At 42.4% G+C, this 13,290-nt stretch overlaps 1 protein-coding gene and 1 long non-coding RNA gene across 2 annotated transcripts in view; one reads left to right on the forward strand and one right to left on the reverse strand.

Annotated features, from left to right (window-relative positions):
• SERP2 (stress associated endoplasmic reticulum protein family member 2) overlaps positions 1-13,290 on the forward strand; it is a 233,325-nt gene that overhangs the window by 23,756 nt on the left and 196,279 nt on the right. The gene's annotated exons all lie outside the window — the stretch shown is intronic.
• LOC126940397 (uncharacterized) overlaps positions 864-13,290 on the reverse strand; it is a 55,904-nt gene continuing 43,477 nt past the window's right edge. The window contains exon 4 of the long non-coding RNA XR_007720734.1: positions 864-2,119. This is a non-coding gene — a long non-coding RNA (uncharacterized LOC126940397). The remainder of the gene's footprint in view (positions 2,120-13,290) is intronic.

The raw sequence follows: 13,290 nt of genomic DNA on the forward strand, positions 1-13,290 counted from the left end.
AAAAATGGAAAGATAGCCCATGTTCACAGATTGGAAGAATTAATATTGTTAAAATGTCCAGACTACCCAAAGTAATCTACAGATGCAATGCAAACCCTATCCAAATACCAATTACATTGTTCGTAGAAATAGAAAAAAAATCCTAAAATTCGTATCAATTCTGAATAGCTAAAGCAATCCTAAGCAAAAAGAACAAAGCTGAAGGCATCATACCATCTGATTTCAAAATATACTATAAAGTTACAGTAACCAAAGCGCATGGTACTGGCATAAAAACAGACACATAAACCAATGGAACAGAATAGAAAGCCCAGAAATAAACTCATGCATTTACAGCCAACTAATTTTCAAGAAAGGTGCCAAGAACATGCATTGGGGAAATTACTGTCTCATCAATAAATGGTGCTAGGAAAACAGGATATCCATATAGAGAAGAATAAAACTAGACTCCTATCTGTATTAATATATAAAAATCAAATCCAAATTAATTAAAAACTTAAATGTAAGGCCTGAAACTATAAAACTCCTAGCAGGAAACATTGGGAAAATATTTCAGAACATTTGTCTGGGCAAATTTTTTTTTTAAGTAAGATCCCAAAAGCATAGGCAACAAAAGCAAAAATTGATAAATGGGATTACATCAAACTAAAAGGCTTCTGCATAGCAAAGGAACAATTAACAAAGTGAAAAGACAACCTATGGAATGGTGGGACACAAATTATGCATCTGACAAGAAATTAAGAACCATAATACATAAGGAACACAAACAACTCCACAGCAGTAAAAAAATCGATTTTATAATGAGCAAAAGATGCGAATAGGCATTTCTCAAAAGAAGACATCCAAGTGGCCAACAGGTCTATGAAAAATATTCAAAATCACTGTTGTCAGAGAAAAGCAAATCAAAACCATAATGAGATATCACCTTATCCCCACTGAAATGACTATAATCAAAAGACAAAAAATAACAAGTGCTGGTGAGAATGCAGAGGAAGAGGAATACTTTTACACTATTGGTGGGAATGTAAACTAGTACAACTACAAAAAATGGTAGGGAGATTCCTCAAAAAACTAAAAACAGAATTACCATGTGATCCAGCAATCCCACTGCTGAGTATATACCCAAAAGAAAGACAATCAGTATGTGAAGGAGATATCTGCATTCCCATGTTTATTGCAGCACTATTCACAATAGTCAAGACATGGAATCAGCCTAAGTGTCCATCAATGGGTGAATGGATAAAGAAAATGTGGTATATATACATAATGGAATATTATCTGGCCATGAAAAAAGATGAAATCATGTCATTTGCAGCAACATGGATGAAACTAGAAGTTATCAAATGAAATAAGCCAGGCACATAATTAGAAATACTGCATGTTTTCACTCATATATGGTGAAAAATACATTGAGGTAGTAAACAGAATGGTGGTTACTAGAGGCTGGAAAGGGGAGAGGAAAGGGGAATGAAGAGAACTTGGTTAATACATACAATAACACAGTTAAATAAAAGGAATAACTTCTAGTGTTTGATAGCACAGTAGGGCAACTACAGTTAACAATAATTTACTGTAAATTTCAAAATACCTGGAAGATTGAGAATGTTCTCAATGCAAAGAAAAGATAAATGTTTGAGGTGACAGATTTCCCAATTACCCTGATTTGAGCATTACACATTGTATAATTGTATGAAAATATCCATGTACCCCAAAGATATGTGCAACTATTATGTACCAATAAAAAAGGGGAAAACAGGCCTTAAACAATACAGAAGGAGCCAGACACAAAAGGCTGCATACTGTCTGAATCCATTTATATTTTGAAAAAGACAAAATTACAGGGGTACAAATTAGCTTGGTGGTTGACAGGGGCTGGGAGTAGAGACAGCAAAGGAGCATAAGGAAATTTGGGAATGATGACAATATCCTTTACCTTCATTGTGATGGTGGTTACATGATTGAATGTATTTGTAAAAATTCAACCAACTGTACAATAAAAATTTTACTTATGTAAATTATATCTCAAACCTGACTTTAAGGAAAGTCAGGTTAGTCCAAGCTCCCTTTCCAGGCAAATTCACTGCTGCGTCCATTTTTTCTGATCTGCTTTTAAGAATACCTAGAAGGAAGAGTTTGAGAATTACTCATTTAATACCTCTTTAAAAGAGGGGTCTTGGAGTATGATTCTGCCTGAGTTAAACCCCAAGATCTTGAACAATTTAAACTTGAACAATAATTGTAGGCATAGAGGTATAGGGCACTTTCAAATTGTATAAAATAACAACATACCTACCCACAATATTTTATAGATACATAATCATTTATTCTAGCCTTGCGTAGCTTCTTTACTTGTGAAATATTCACTTGTGACTACAAGTGCATTAGTTTCCTAGGGCTGCTGTGACAAGATACTACACACTAGATGGCTTAAACAGCTAGAAATCTATTTTCTCACAATTCAGGAGGCTGGAAGTCTAAGATCAAGGTGTCAGCAGGGTTAGTCTCTTTTGAGGTCTCTCTTAGGCTTATAGATGGCTGCCTTTTTGCTGTGTCTTCACATGGTCTTCCCTCTGTGTTCTAATCGCCTCTTCTTATAAGGACACCATTCATATTGGATTAGAGTCCACCTTAATGAGTTCATTTTAACTTAATTGCCTCTTTAAAGGCCATATCTCCAAATGCAGTCACATTCTGAAGTATTGGGGGTTAGGACTTCAATATATGAAATTTGGGGAGATGCAATTCAGCCTGCTTCCCACCCCTTCCCTCTTCCACCAGGCACATTTTTCCTATTCCAGCCACCCTCCAACCACACTGCCTCTTCCAAGATGTAACTTTCTTCTTCTTGGTTTGCTTTGGTTACTTCCACATGTTGATCAAACATCTGTAAAAGGAAATCAAAGCACTAAGACACTGTAAAGATGCTAATACACTGTATGCAGGCCCAGGTGGAAAAAAGTGTGTCATTTAATGTTTGTATGTATTTGTTTGCTTTGGTATATTTCTACAGATCCTTCTCTTGAAAGGCTATATGGAGCAGCTTTGAACATCCAAACTATATTGGGAACATACCAAATATGTGGAACAGAAGCCTAAGTGCTGCCCATACCACACAGCCTTGTACTCACTGCTCCTACACATATAAATGAGTGAACAATGGTTGAATAGAAAATCTGCAGCAAGGCAACAATAGTCCAGTTTTTAACCTCAGCTTCTCTGTAGCTAACATGAATAATTCATGGTAAGTTGGATCCCTACAGTAATTTATCGATGAGTAGTGTAATCATTTATTTCAAGCTAAACACATTTCTCTGGCTCTGCTTCCTCTACCACAAGATATTCTGAGGCAGCTCTGGGAGAATTAGAAGCATGTTTCCCCTCCAGTATTTGCCTGGTCTCATAGAGCAGCAAATAGGAACATAAAGAGCCCAATCTGTATGTACAAAAGCAGTTGATGTAGACTACTTTTTGGTTCAAGTTTTGAGCAAACAATATACAGAGAACCCTTTGCACTTAATACTAAGATAAGGAAGTGATGAGCCCATCAAGGTTGGGTGTGAGGCATGGATGAGGATCGGTGAAGGACATAAAGTCAGGGTGATAACAAGCGAACGGGACCTACATAAGAAGGAAGGCAGAAACATTTCAGGTTACACCATAACATCATCAGGAAGGGACTGGATGAATAATTGCAGCACCAGCTACCTTCTATTGAGTGTTTCTTACTCTGCAAGGCCTACACTAGGTGCTCTACATATCATGGGCTTAAGCTGAGCACAGCACTGCCATTTGCCTTGTAGGATCTCTCATTTGCAGATAAGGATAGTGAAGCTCTGTAAGATGCACTACATGGTGGAGTTAGAACCCAAGCACCGAGTTTTCCCTGATGCCCAAGCCCATTCTCTTTTGATACCCATTATAATGGTCCCACACTGTGGCTATAGCATTATGTTGTATTATGTGTTATTCATAGTTCATCATATTGAGTAGACAGGATGGACTTTCAGCAAACTGAGCAGAGTTTGTTTCTAAGTGTGGTTTCAATTCATCTCAAGTTTTCTTGTTTTTATTTGCCTATATAAAGTTCAAAGAAACCCTATCATGCAGATTCTGCTAAGAAGAAGATGCTTCAAGCAGAGAAATGCAGTTGACTTTTTCATTCAGGGTTCTAATGTCCAGAGTGGGCTAACTTTATTAAGGAGTGTAGGCCCTTTATTGAAAGGGGTGGGAAAGGTTCTATTTTGCAGCAGTTGGGAAGGCATGGTCTCTCCACAGGTGAGGTTGTTGTCTAGTGGGAGATAGAACAGACTGGGTTTCTGAATAAGTACCTGAATACATTCGATTTCAGTATTCCCCAAGTGATTGAGGGGGTTGCTATAATGCTTGGTGCAAATTGGCAAGGTCAGTAGGGACAAGTGGGAAGAGTCCAAAAGAAGAAACCTGATGAAGGAAAGTGAATAGAAGAGAAGAAGGAGCACCAGGGGATGGCCACGGTGGCCATTGTAAGTGCCTTTGACCCAGACACTCAACAGAGCACCTAAGCCTAGATGGGTAAAGCTAAGATTGTTTTTGATGCCTGGGTTGGATCCAAAACTTCCAGCCAGATCTGCCTTTACTTGGGTGTCTTGGCTTTTGCATTCCCACAGCTGTGACTCAGACCTGTGTTTTCTGGGATGGGAAAGGAGTATGGCAAATTATTAGGTAAGAAGGGAAAAAAGAATAACTAGCAACCATTATTCCTGCACACTGGGAAAGAGGGTCCTGCCTGCCTGGCCCTGCCTCTCTTGGTGATTCATGCTGTGGTCGTGACAGTGCCTTTGACTCATCCAGCCTAGGAACCCAAGAATCAACTCTGACACTTCATTCCCATGCATGGCATACCTGGTCGTCAACACGGAGGAATTTTAATCCCAGACTATTTTTTGAGCCTGTTCCTTGCTCCATCCCACTACCAATGTGTTGAGTCAGGCCTTCCTCCTCTCTTATTTGGAGTAGTAAGAGTCTCCCAACTTGTCATCCTGCCTCCAGTCTACCCAGGCAGCCCATCCTCTGACCTTCCACCTGAGTGATCTTTCTGGAAAACAAACCAATCCCATCACTCCTCCCCTTCTTAATGCCAGAGTAGGATTCTCAACTGAAGACTCCCCTGAACTCCAAGAATCCAGGGGCAAAATTACATATTTATGCCATGTAGCAGAGTTAGTTAGTGATTGATAAATATTCCTTGTGTATCCCCATATATTTCAGCCTCCCTTGCAGTCAGGTTGGAGCATGGGACTAATTTGATCAACTCAGTGTGGTAACATGCTATATTTCACAGTTATCTGTGGCTCTGATTAGAAGTCATGAAGGTTGGATGACTTTTTTGAATGGGGAAACAAATTAGTTACTTCTTACTAATTGCAATATTTGGGGGGATTAAAAACAAATCTATGAAGACACATGAGCCATAGGAAATAAAGTATTTAAAGAGAGTCCTTAAGAATGAATATTGTGGACCACTGGCCTACAGAATAAAGTCCAAACATGATACTCACATCAAAGCAGATGAGACACAAAAGCCATTCTGGCTTTGTTGACAATAAAGTCTTGTTGCCCTGTGCTTTGCCAACCTGGACCTTGACTCATTATTTCCCAGTTACGCTTTACATTTCCAGGTGGGCCTGCCCTTGCAACCTCTAGTCCCTCATCTCCAGCCTGTCCAATTCTCCCCTTATCCTGCAGGACCCAGCTAAAATGTTGAACTCAACCTTCTCTGTTGAATTCCCATTGTCCTCAGCCACAATTTTAGTCACAGTGCTTCTTTCATCATATTGGCATCCCTGACTGTTCGTTAAAATGTGAACTTCTCCCACACAGGTAGTGTCTCCTTCCCATCTCTGCACCCCCTAACACCCAGGATAGTGCCTGGCACAGAGGGGGCATTCACCAACTACAGTCTCCTTGGGGGTACTCTTCTAGGCTCCTTAGATGGGTAGGTTGCACGTGACGACGAGTAAACTATTTATCTAAGTGCCCCCTTGCTGTTCCTCAAGTGTGCCAAGCCTGCTCTCCCCCACAGCCCTCAAGTTTGCACCTATCTCTGCCCAGAACTCTCTCCAGACCTCACATACCCCTCTCCCCGACATCAGTCAGAGCGGCTTTCTCTGGTCCTTCTCCCTTTCTCTCCTTATTCTGCCTTGTGTCTTCACAGCACATCTGGTATATTTTATTTTGCATTTACTGCTAAGTCTGTTCATTGTCTCCCCCAAGTAGACTATAGGCTCTGTGAGGTCAAGGGCTTTGTCTTGTTCATTGCATACTAGTGGGTACTCAAAAAATATTTTTGAATGAAGAAATAATAAAGTTATCATCTTTTAACACATCATATCTGAAACCAAGCCTCATTTTTCAAGCATTCTTTTCATAAAGCCGTAAAATTTTAGATTAAGAAAGGAATTTAGAGGGTTTACTTGAGCTCTGTATTCTCATTCAACTGAGGTGGAAGCAGAGATCTCTGACAGCAAAATCCCTCGCCCCATGCAGCGCTGAAGCTAGAACCCTCGTCTGACTCCTGGGCTTGACTCCTAGCACAGTGTTTTGCGTGGTAATAAGCATTCAGTTAATCAATGAGTGTTAAGTTGAATTAAAACTAGAAAAGGCTGAGCAGTTTGATGCCTGTGTGTGCAGCTTTCTGCCCTGTAATAAACTGAGCTCAAAAGACATGGGCCTCTAGGGAGTTACTTGAGAAAACAGAAGTATAGCAGCTGGGGATCCAGGTTCTTACCCTGACACATGGACTCTGTTGGGCAGACCTAGACCAATTAACCATACAATTACCAGACCCTCCACGCTGCATGTCCCCCAGATCTGTAGACATAGCTGGCACTGTTTGCTGGTCACCAGTGGATGTTAAGGGTCAAAAGAGAAAAGGATCTCTCTTTTCGCCAGGAGCACTGACTGCTAGGGAAAAGCAAGAAATGCAACATCAGCCCACCATGGTAGGTAGTGGTTGAGGAGCCTGGGAACAAAAGCTCCTTCCCTTCTCAACCTCATACACTCTGGGCCAGTTACTAAAATTGTCTAGACCTTCACTTGGAAAATAAATCCTATAGTTAGGAATAACCAGGGTTTCATTACAAAGTTCTTGGCATATACTCCAGAACAAAATTATATATGGTAGTGGTGCAAATTGGCAATCAAACAGTGCCTTCTACAATGAGGGGCAAACATAATGAAACCTTAGTTTGGTAGATCATAACAAAATTGCTCATATTATTTCTTCATCTCTCCTTTAGATGGAAAAGTGTCACCTTTTCTATATGTTCTATGCCTATTTCAGCTTCTGCCCGCAGACTCTCAGGAATACAGAGAAATCTTTCTCTAAACACTCAAGATTAAATAGATTAGGAGATTTCCTAGCCTGACATATGGTTGTTCAACAAGGACCCAGTTTCCACCACTCTTCTCTTCTGCAGCATGGCAGACAACCATGAATAACCACAGGGTCCCATCCCCAGCCTTGGAGCTCACCTCATAATTCCTCATGATCCACAGAGTCTTCATAATCAACTGGAGCTGTTTAGATGTAATGAAATTATTTGCCCTCCTCAGTTTCAGTTGTATAAATCCAGGACCAGAATGTACAAACTGTCCTCAAACTTTTATCTATCTCTACGTCATGCATTTCTAAATCAAAGGCAGTTGCCTGTCTTGCAGGATTTGTTTTCTTTCTTTTTTGTTTTTCTATTTTCCTCTAAGCATACAAGGAAGAACAGAGATTTCAACCATTATTTCTCAGTGAACGAAACATCAAACTATAAGTTTTCAAGTCGGCCATGACCTGGCATATCTCCGCTCTGTCTTTTGAAAACAAAGCCAAACAATCTATGGTACGGTCTCCTTAAGTTGTGTCCTAAATATACAGAGTTGTGCAAGATGCAATGTTTTGGTCAGTCACTAGGTGGCATCTAATTGAGGGACTGGGTGAACTCTCCCAGAAAGCATGTTTTAGAGCACACCACAGTTCTCCATTTTGGCTGCCATTGTTTGGTGGGCGTGTTGGAGTTAATCCATTGCCATCTGTCTTTATTTTGCTAACTTACTCAGTCGGACGCCACACAATTGAGTTCTGCAAATGTCGGCTCTCCAGTACAGCAATTACCGAGTCTCTCTCTAAACAATATCACCGCACAGCATTCTTCCTGCCTTGCCTAGAGCTTGAAGCATTCAGGCTCATTTTGACTTCCTTTGCTTATAGCGCTTGTCATCTTCAAAGATGAAAGAAAAATGGTCTGAACTCAAAGCCACAACAAGGCATGGCTTCTCTTTCCAAACTGAGAACATACCAATCAACGTGTTCCTATTACATAAAAACCCCAGGCAGCACAGCCAAGGATGTGGGCTTGTGCTTGTGCAGTCCAGGAAGACACCACCTCCTCCTCCAGGACGCAGACAGAGTGCATTTTGTTGTTAATGATGATGTCGTTCTTTTAATATTTGAGGGACTGGTGGGAGAGGTGGCAAGTGAGGCATATGGAAGTAATAGGAGGAGGAAGGAAGGAGGGAAGGAAGGAAGGAAAGAGGAAAGAAGGAGGGAAGGAAAGAAGGAAAGAGGGAAGGAAGGAAGGAAAGAGGGAAGGAAGGAAGGAAAGAGGGAGAGAGAGGAAGGAAGGAAGGAGAAAGAAAGGAGAAAGAGAAAGAAAGAGAGAGAGAAAGAAAGAGAAAGAGGAGGGAGGGAAGGAAGGAAGGAAGGAGGGAAGGAGGAAAGGGAAAGGGAAAGGGAAAGGAAAGGAAAGGAAAGGAAAGGAAAGGAAAGGAAAGGAAGAATATGGAGGAGTGGGGAGTGAGCTGATATTTGAAGGACCTAACTTCCATTGCTGTTTCAGAAGAGGGATGAATTAATTATCTCAGTAACCTAGAAATGGTGTTTATTTTCCATTGTTTGCTCATTTCATTCATTCATGTATTGTGTACTGAAGACCTACTCTGTGTGTCAGGCAGTGTATGAGATGTTCCAGATACAGGTAGGATCGATCCACCAAGAATCATTGTCCTCTTGGAGCTTACAATTTGTGGGGAGACAGATATTGATCAAGTAAACACAAGCATGATAGCTGTTGTGAAATAGACACAAAAACACACAGGGTGTTGCACAAGCACACAGTGGGTGCCCTGCCCTCGTCTGGGGGCCAGGAAAGGATCTCTGAGATAGGTGAAGATGAGGGGGTTTTTAGAGTATCATTCTTCTTTGTTGTACTCTCACATGCTAAATACTCTACTTTGCAATTAGCAGATGCTAGATTCATATTTGGTGACCAACTAGCAAGTGAGAAAGATCTAGCAGAATGAGAACCAGTGAAAATACAGCCCAGTCCCTGATGGGACTACTTCCTCCTTAATCCTTTGCTTTTGCCTTTTTTCCCCACCAAAATTATATTAAGATTTTCATCCATCTTTTATCTTTATTTAAGTCCATTTTGTTCAAAGTTTTCAATGCCTGGTAAACCAAAAGTGAATTAAACATTAACATATTAGTTTACATTGCTATCTACGGTAGTTCTTCAGAATTGATTCACTGTTTAAATTTTAGAAAATATGAGGCAATTTGGGGAGCGAAGAAGAGGAAGCAAGAAAAAAAAGGAACATACTGTGTTTGTCTTCTCCACTGTATTACTGTATTTTCAAATGTAATTTCTGTCTTCAGGGTTTCCACTATGAAGCAGAAGGAGTCCATATCCTGTGTATTGACATAAGATTCAAGCAAAGGCAAGCCCACCAATATGTAGTTTTTGGGAACTGTAAGCTCCCTGAGTTTCATGATAGGTGCTGGAATAGGTGGATATTGTAAGGATGTAGTCTGGTCTCACTACTTACCAGTGCATTTGAGAGTGACCCATTCTTGTAGGACTTTATCTTGACAACCAAGTCTATTTGTCATTAAATATTTGTGGTCTGAGTCCTTTAAAGTCATTTCCTGGGAGAACTGCCTTGCCAGGTAGTTTGAAGACCAACCCCAGCTACACAGTAAAATAAGGAACCTTTGTTGTGCTTTATTTTGGTCTTAACTCATTGCTCCCCTAAGCTGAATCGGGAGTGTCAGGCAGCTGTCCTTTATGACAGTGAGATTCTCCTGCCTGAGGCTACAACCTTCCAGAAGGCTCAGGTGACTGGGGCCTTCCAGGGGGAGTGGCTGAGTCTGTCAGGTGGTCCCTGGGTAGAGCTGGGGTACCCTCTTCCTCCCGCCTCTCTGGGATCTGCCTACACTGTGGACCTGGTGGTGTCCTGGGGTGGGGGTGCAGAGGGCAAGTGGGGATACCAGGGGAAGAAGAAATGTCACTCGAGCTGTGGCAGACACTGGAGGGCCAGGCTCTGCACAACAGCCACTGTTACCATGGAAACTTCCAAGGAGACCGCCGAAGGCCACTAGAAGCAGCCCTGGCAACATTCTTCCCTTTCTGACCTCTCATTACATTTGACGTAACTGACCAAACTCATTCTGGAGACTTCTCCTTCCTCGGTTTATGTGACATGAACTCTCTTGGTTCTGCTCCTCTCACCCCGAGTGACCTCTGTCAGCCTCCTTTGCAGACACTCACTTCACTCTCTCTTCATTCACTCTCTCTTCATTCACTCATTAATCACCGTTACAAAAACCCGGCATTAGGACCCCTGCTTTCTTTCTCCCCTTTTTTGCGATGTTTCTTCATTTTCTCGGTTTGAGCTATAAGCTTTCTAAAGAAGACATAGGTGGAGTTCAGCAAAGAGATGGAGGAAACGAGTGTTCACTGGTTGGTTGCTGCTTCCTCTGTACCTGTGGCCCCGCTGTCCTGCATGTGGTGCCTCTGCTCATCCCCAAGAAAACCCTGCAAGAGTGGTGGGTCCTTAGCCTTTGCTGTTTTGTACATGATGTTCCTTTTGCCTGTGATGTTCCTGTTGTCCGTGATGTTCCTTTTATCTGAAATTCTTTTTGATTTCTCCCTCCACTCACCTTCCAAATTTCTACTCCTTTTCAAAGCCCAGTTCAATTACTGTTTCCTTTGTGGGATCTGCCTGAACTCCCCAAGCCCCATTATTCTCTTTGTCTGAATTTCATGGCACGAATGTCATCCTTCTATTAGATTATTTACCACATTACAGTACAGAGTGTAGTTTGCAAATTTTCCTCCCTCTCCCCTAAGGTTGTCTTTGGGGTGCTAGAGGACAAGATGAGGTCTTATCTGTCTTGGCATCCTGACATCTATCACAGTGCCTAACACACAAGCAGGTGCTTCGCAAACATTCCTTTATCATGTAATAGCTAGTGTTTCTTAGCTCAGCGCATTATCTCAGGCAGTCCTTCATATAACCCTATGGAGTTGGTCATTATCCAATGAGGAGAGTGAGCTTTAGAGAAGTTAAATAAATTGCCCAAGACCATACAGGAAGAATCGGGACATGAACCAGGGCAGACTGAATCTCGAGTCCACACTGTGCTGCATGGTCACCCTCTGGAAGCCTGTGGTGTCCCCTCTGGCTGCTGCCCTATAGCGAGCAGAGACAATCACTGAGCCCAGGCACTTGTACAACCCAAAGGTGAAGAAAGCAGGTGTAGATGCGTGAATGAAAGGTGAAGGAGCAAGTGAGTAAACCCACTCTCTGGGTCTTTCATACAATCCAGCTTTCATTCCTGCTCATTAACCCTACCCTCTGCTCCTCCCTTTTAGTCCCATCAGTACCCCTCCAGCCCTGACCTCCCTTATCTCACTCTGACTTCCTGCAGCACCTCATTGATGGGTTCCTCAACCCACAGCTCTTTCCTCCTCTCTCCCTCCCTGTGCCACACAACACATACAACACCTAAAAATTAATTCTCAAGGCCTGTTGTCAGATCCACACTCCAGGATTGATTTTGGCTTCTGATTCATTGTTGAGTAAAAGCTCTGCACTCGAGGCTGTCATTTCTCTTCATATATCTGTCGTTCTAAACCAAGCAGCGTTGTTGACTGCCTCTGGCCTGTGATTTGCCTGTGTTGCCTCCAGATCTTTGCCTGAGCCATTCTTCTGTGTTTTGAACACCTGTCCCACATCAGGAAATGAGCTGGGTTCTGGGAATACAGAGATTAAAGCTTCAGTCTCTGATGCTCCCAGATTAGTGCGAGACAGCTGAAAGAGCAATAACAAGGTCCCAGCACTATGGCAGGTGTTTCAGAGGAAAGCCCAGGTTGCTATGGAAGCACCTAGGTCATCTACCTTCCCCATCTCCAGTAATCTCAGCCCTCAGCCCCTTTTCCATCTGACCTGACTCACCTCTCCTAGGGGACTTTCTGTGCCTGACCCTTCATCTGCTCCCCTCATTTATGCAAAATCTTCAGAATATATCTGTATTTGTTGATTTATTCATCTGCAACAATATATTTGCTGAACGTGCCTCCTCAACTGGTGAACTGTAATGGGGGAGGAAAGGATAAAAGAAGGCCGACTGGAAGAAATGAACATGGTGTGTCTTCTTAAGGAGGTTGGATCCCAGAGAAGGAAGATAATGGGAGAGAGAGAGGGGTGGCTTTTGTTGGGCTTCACCCTAACTATCCATTTATGGAGTATGTCTTGAAGAGAAAGGATTATATGTAACTCAAACCTGATCCACAAAACTTCTCTATTCCAAGCAACTTCATGTGGGACCCTTTAGAAGAGGAGACCACGAAGAGAGGATGCAGTGTCTATACAGCCGAGCTGACCACTGAGCACAGGCAGCATAGCCTTGGAACTCTCAGAGATACTGGGGCGGGGAGGGGCTCATACTGTGAAAGGAGGATCAAAGTCCCACAGGGGCATGCAGCTAAGCAAGCAAAATCTGGTCTGCAGTCATCAGTCTCACTTGGGTCTAAGGTTAATGAGGCCCGGGGAACACTCACAAGGAGTCTAGTTATGGCTCTGTAGTGGTTTACCCATTGACTGAAGCAAAACAGGCTCCATAGAAGATCCCAGGAGAAACAGAACAGCTGGCGAGGCTCACCTAGCCAGACCCATAACTTTTCCCACCATCCTGCCAGGCAAACCTTGTCATCCCAGCACCTGGATCCAAGACACTTTGCTGCCATGTTTCCTCAGATCTCATCCTCTCTCCCTTCCTGCTCAGAATTCCACATTTGTCACTTTCTGACCTGCATTTGACAACACTCAATGTTGTCTAATCTAACCAATATCTATGCTTCAGCCTTCTTGCCCTCAACTCCAGCGTGTTCCTCTCTGGCTCCAAGCCCCTTTCCCTCCTCCAGCCTTTTACAACCACATCACTCCATGTAAGTCACTTGTCCTTTGAACAAGCTGATC

This window comes from Macaca thibetana, chromosome 17 (assembly GCF_024542745.1).
Source record: "Macaca thibetana thibetana isolate TM-01 chromosome 17, ASM2454274v1, whole genome shotgun sequence".
Lineage (NCBI taxonomy): Eukaryota > Metazoa > Chordata > Mammalia > Primates > Cercopithecidae > Macaca > Macaca thibetana.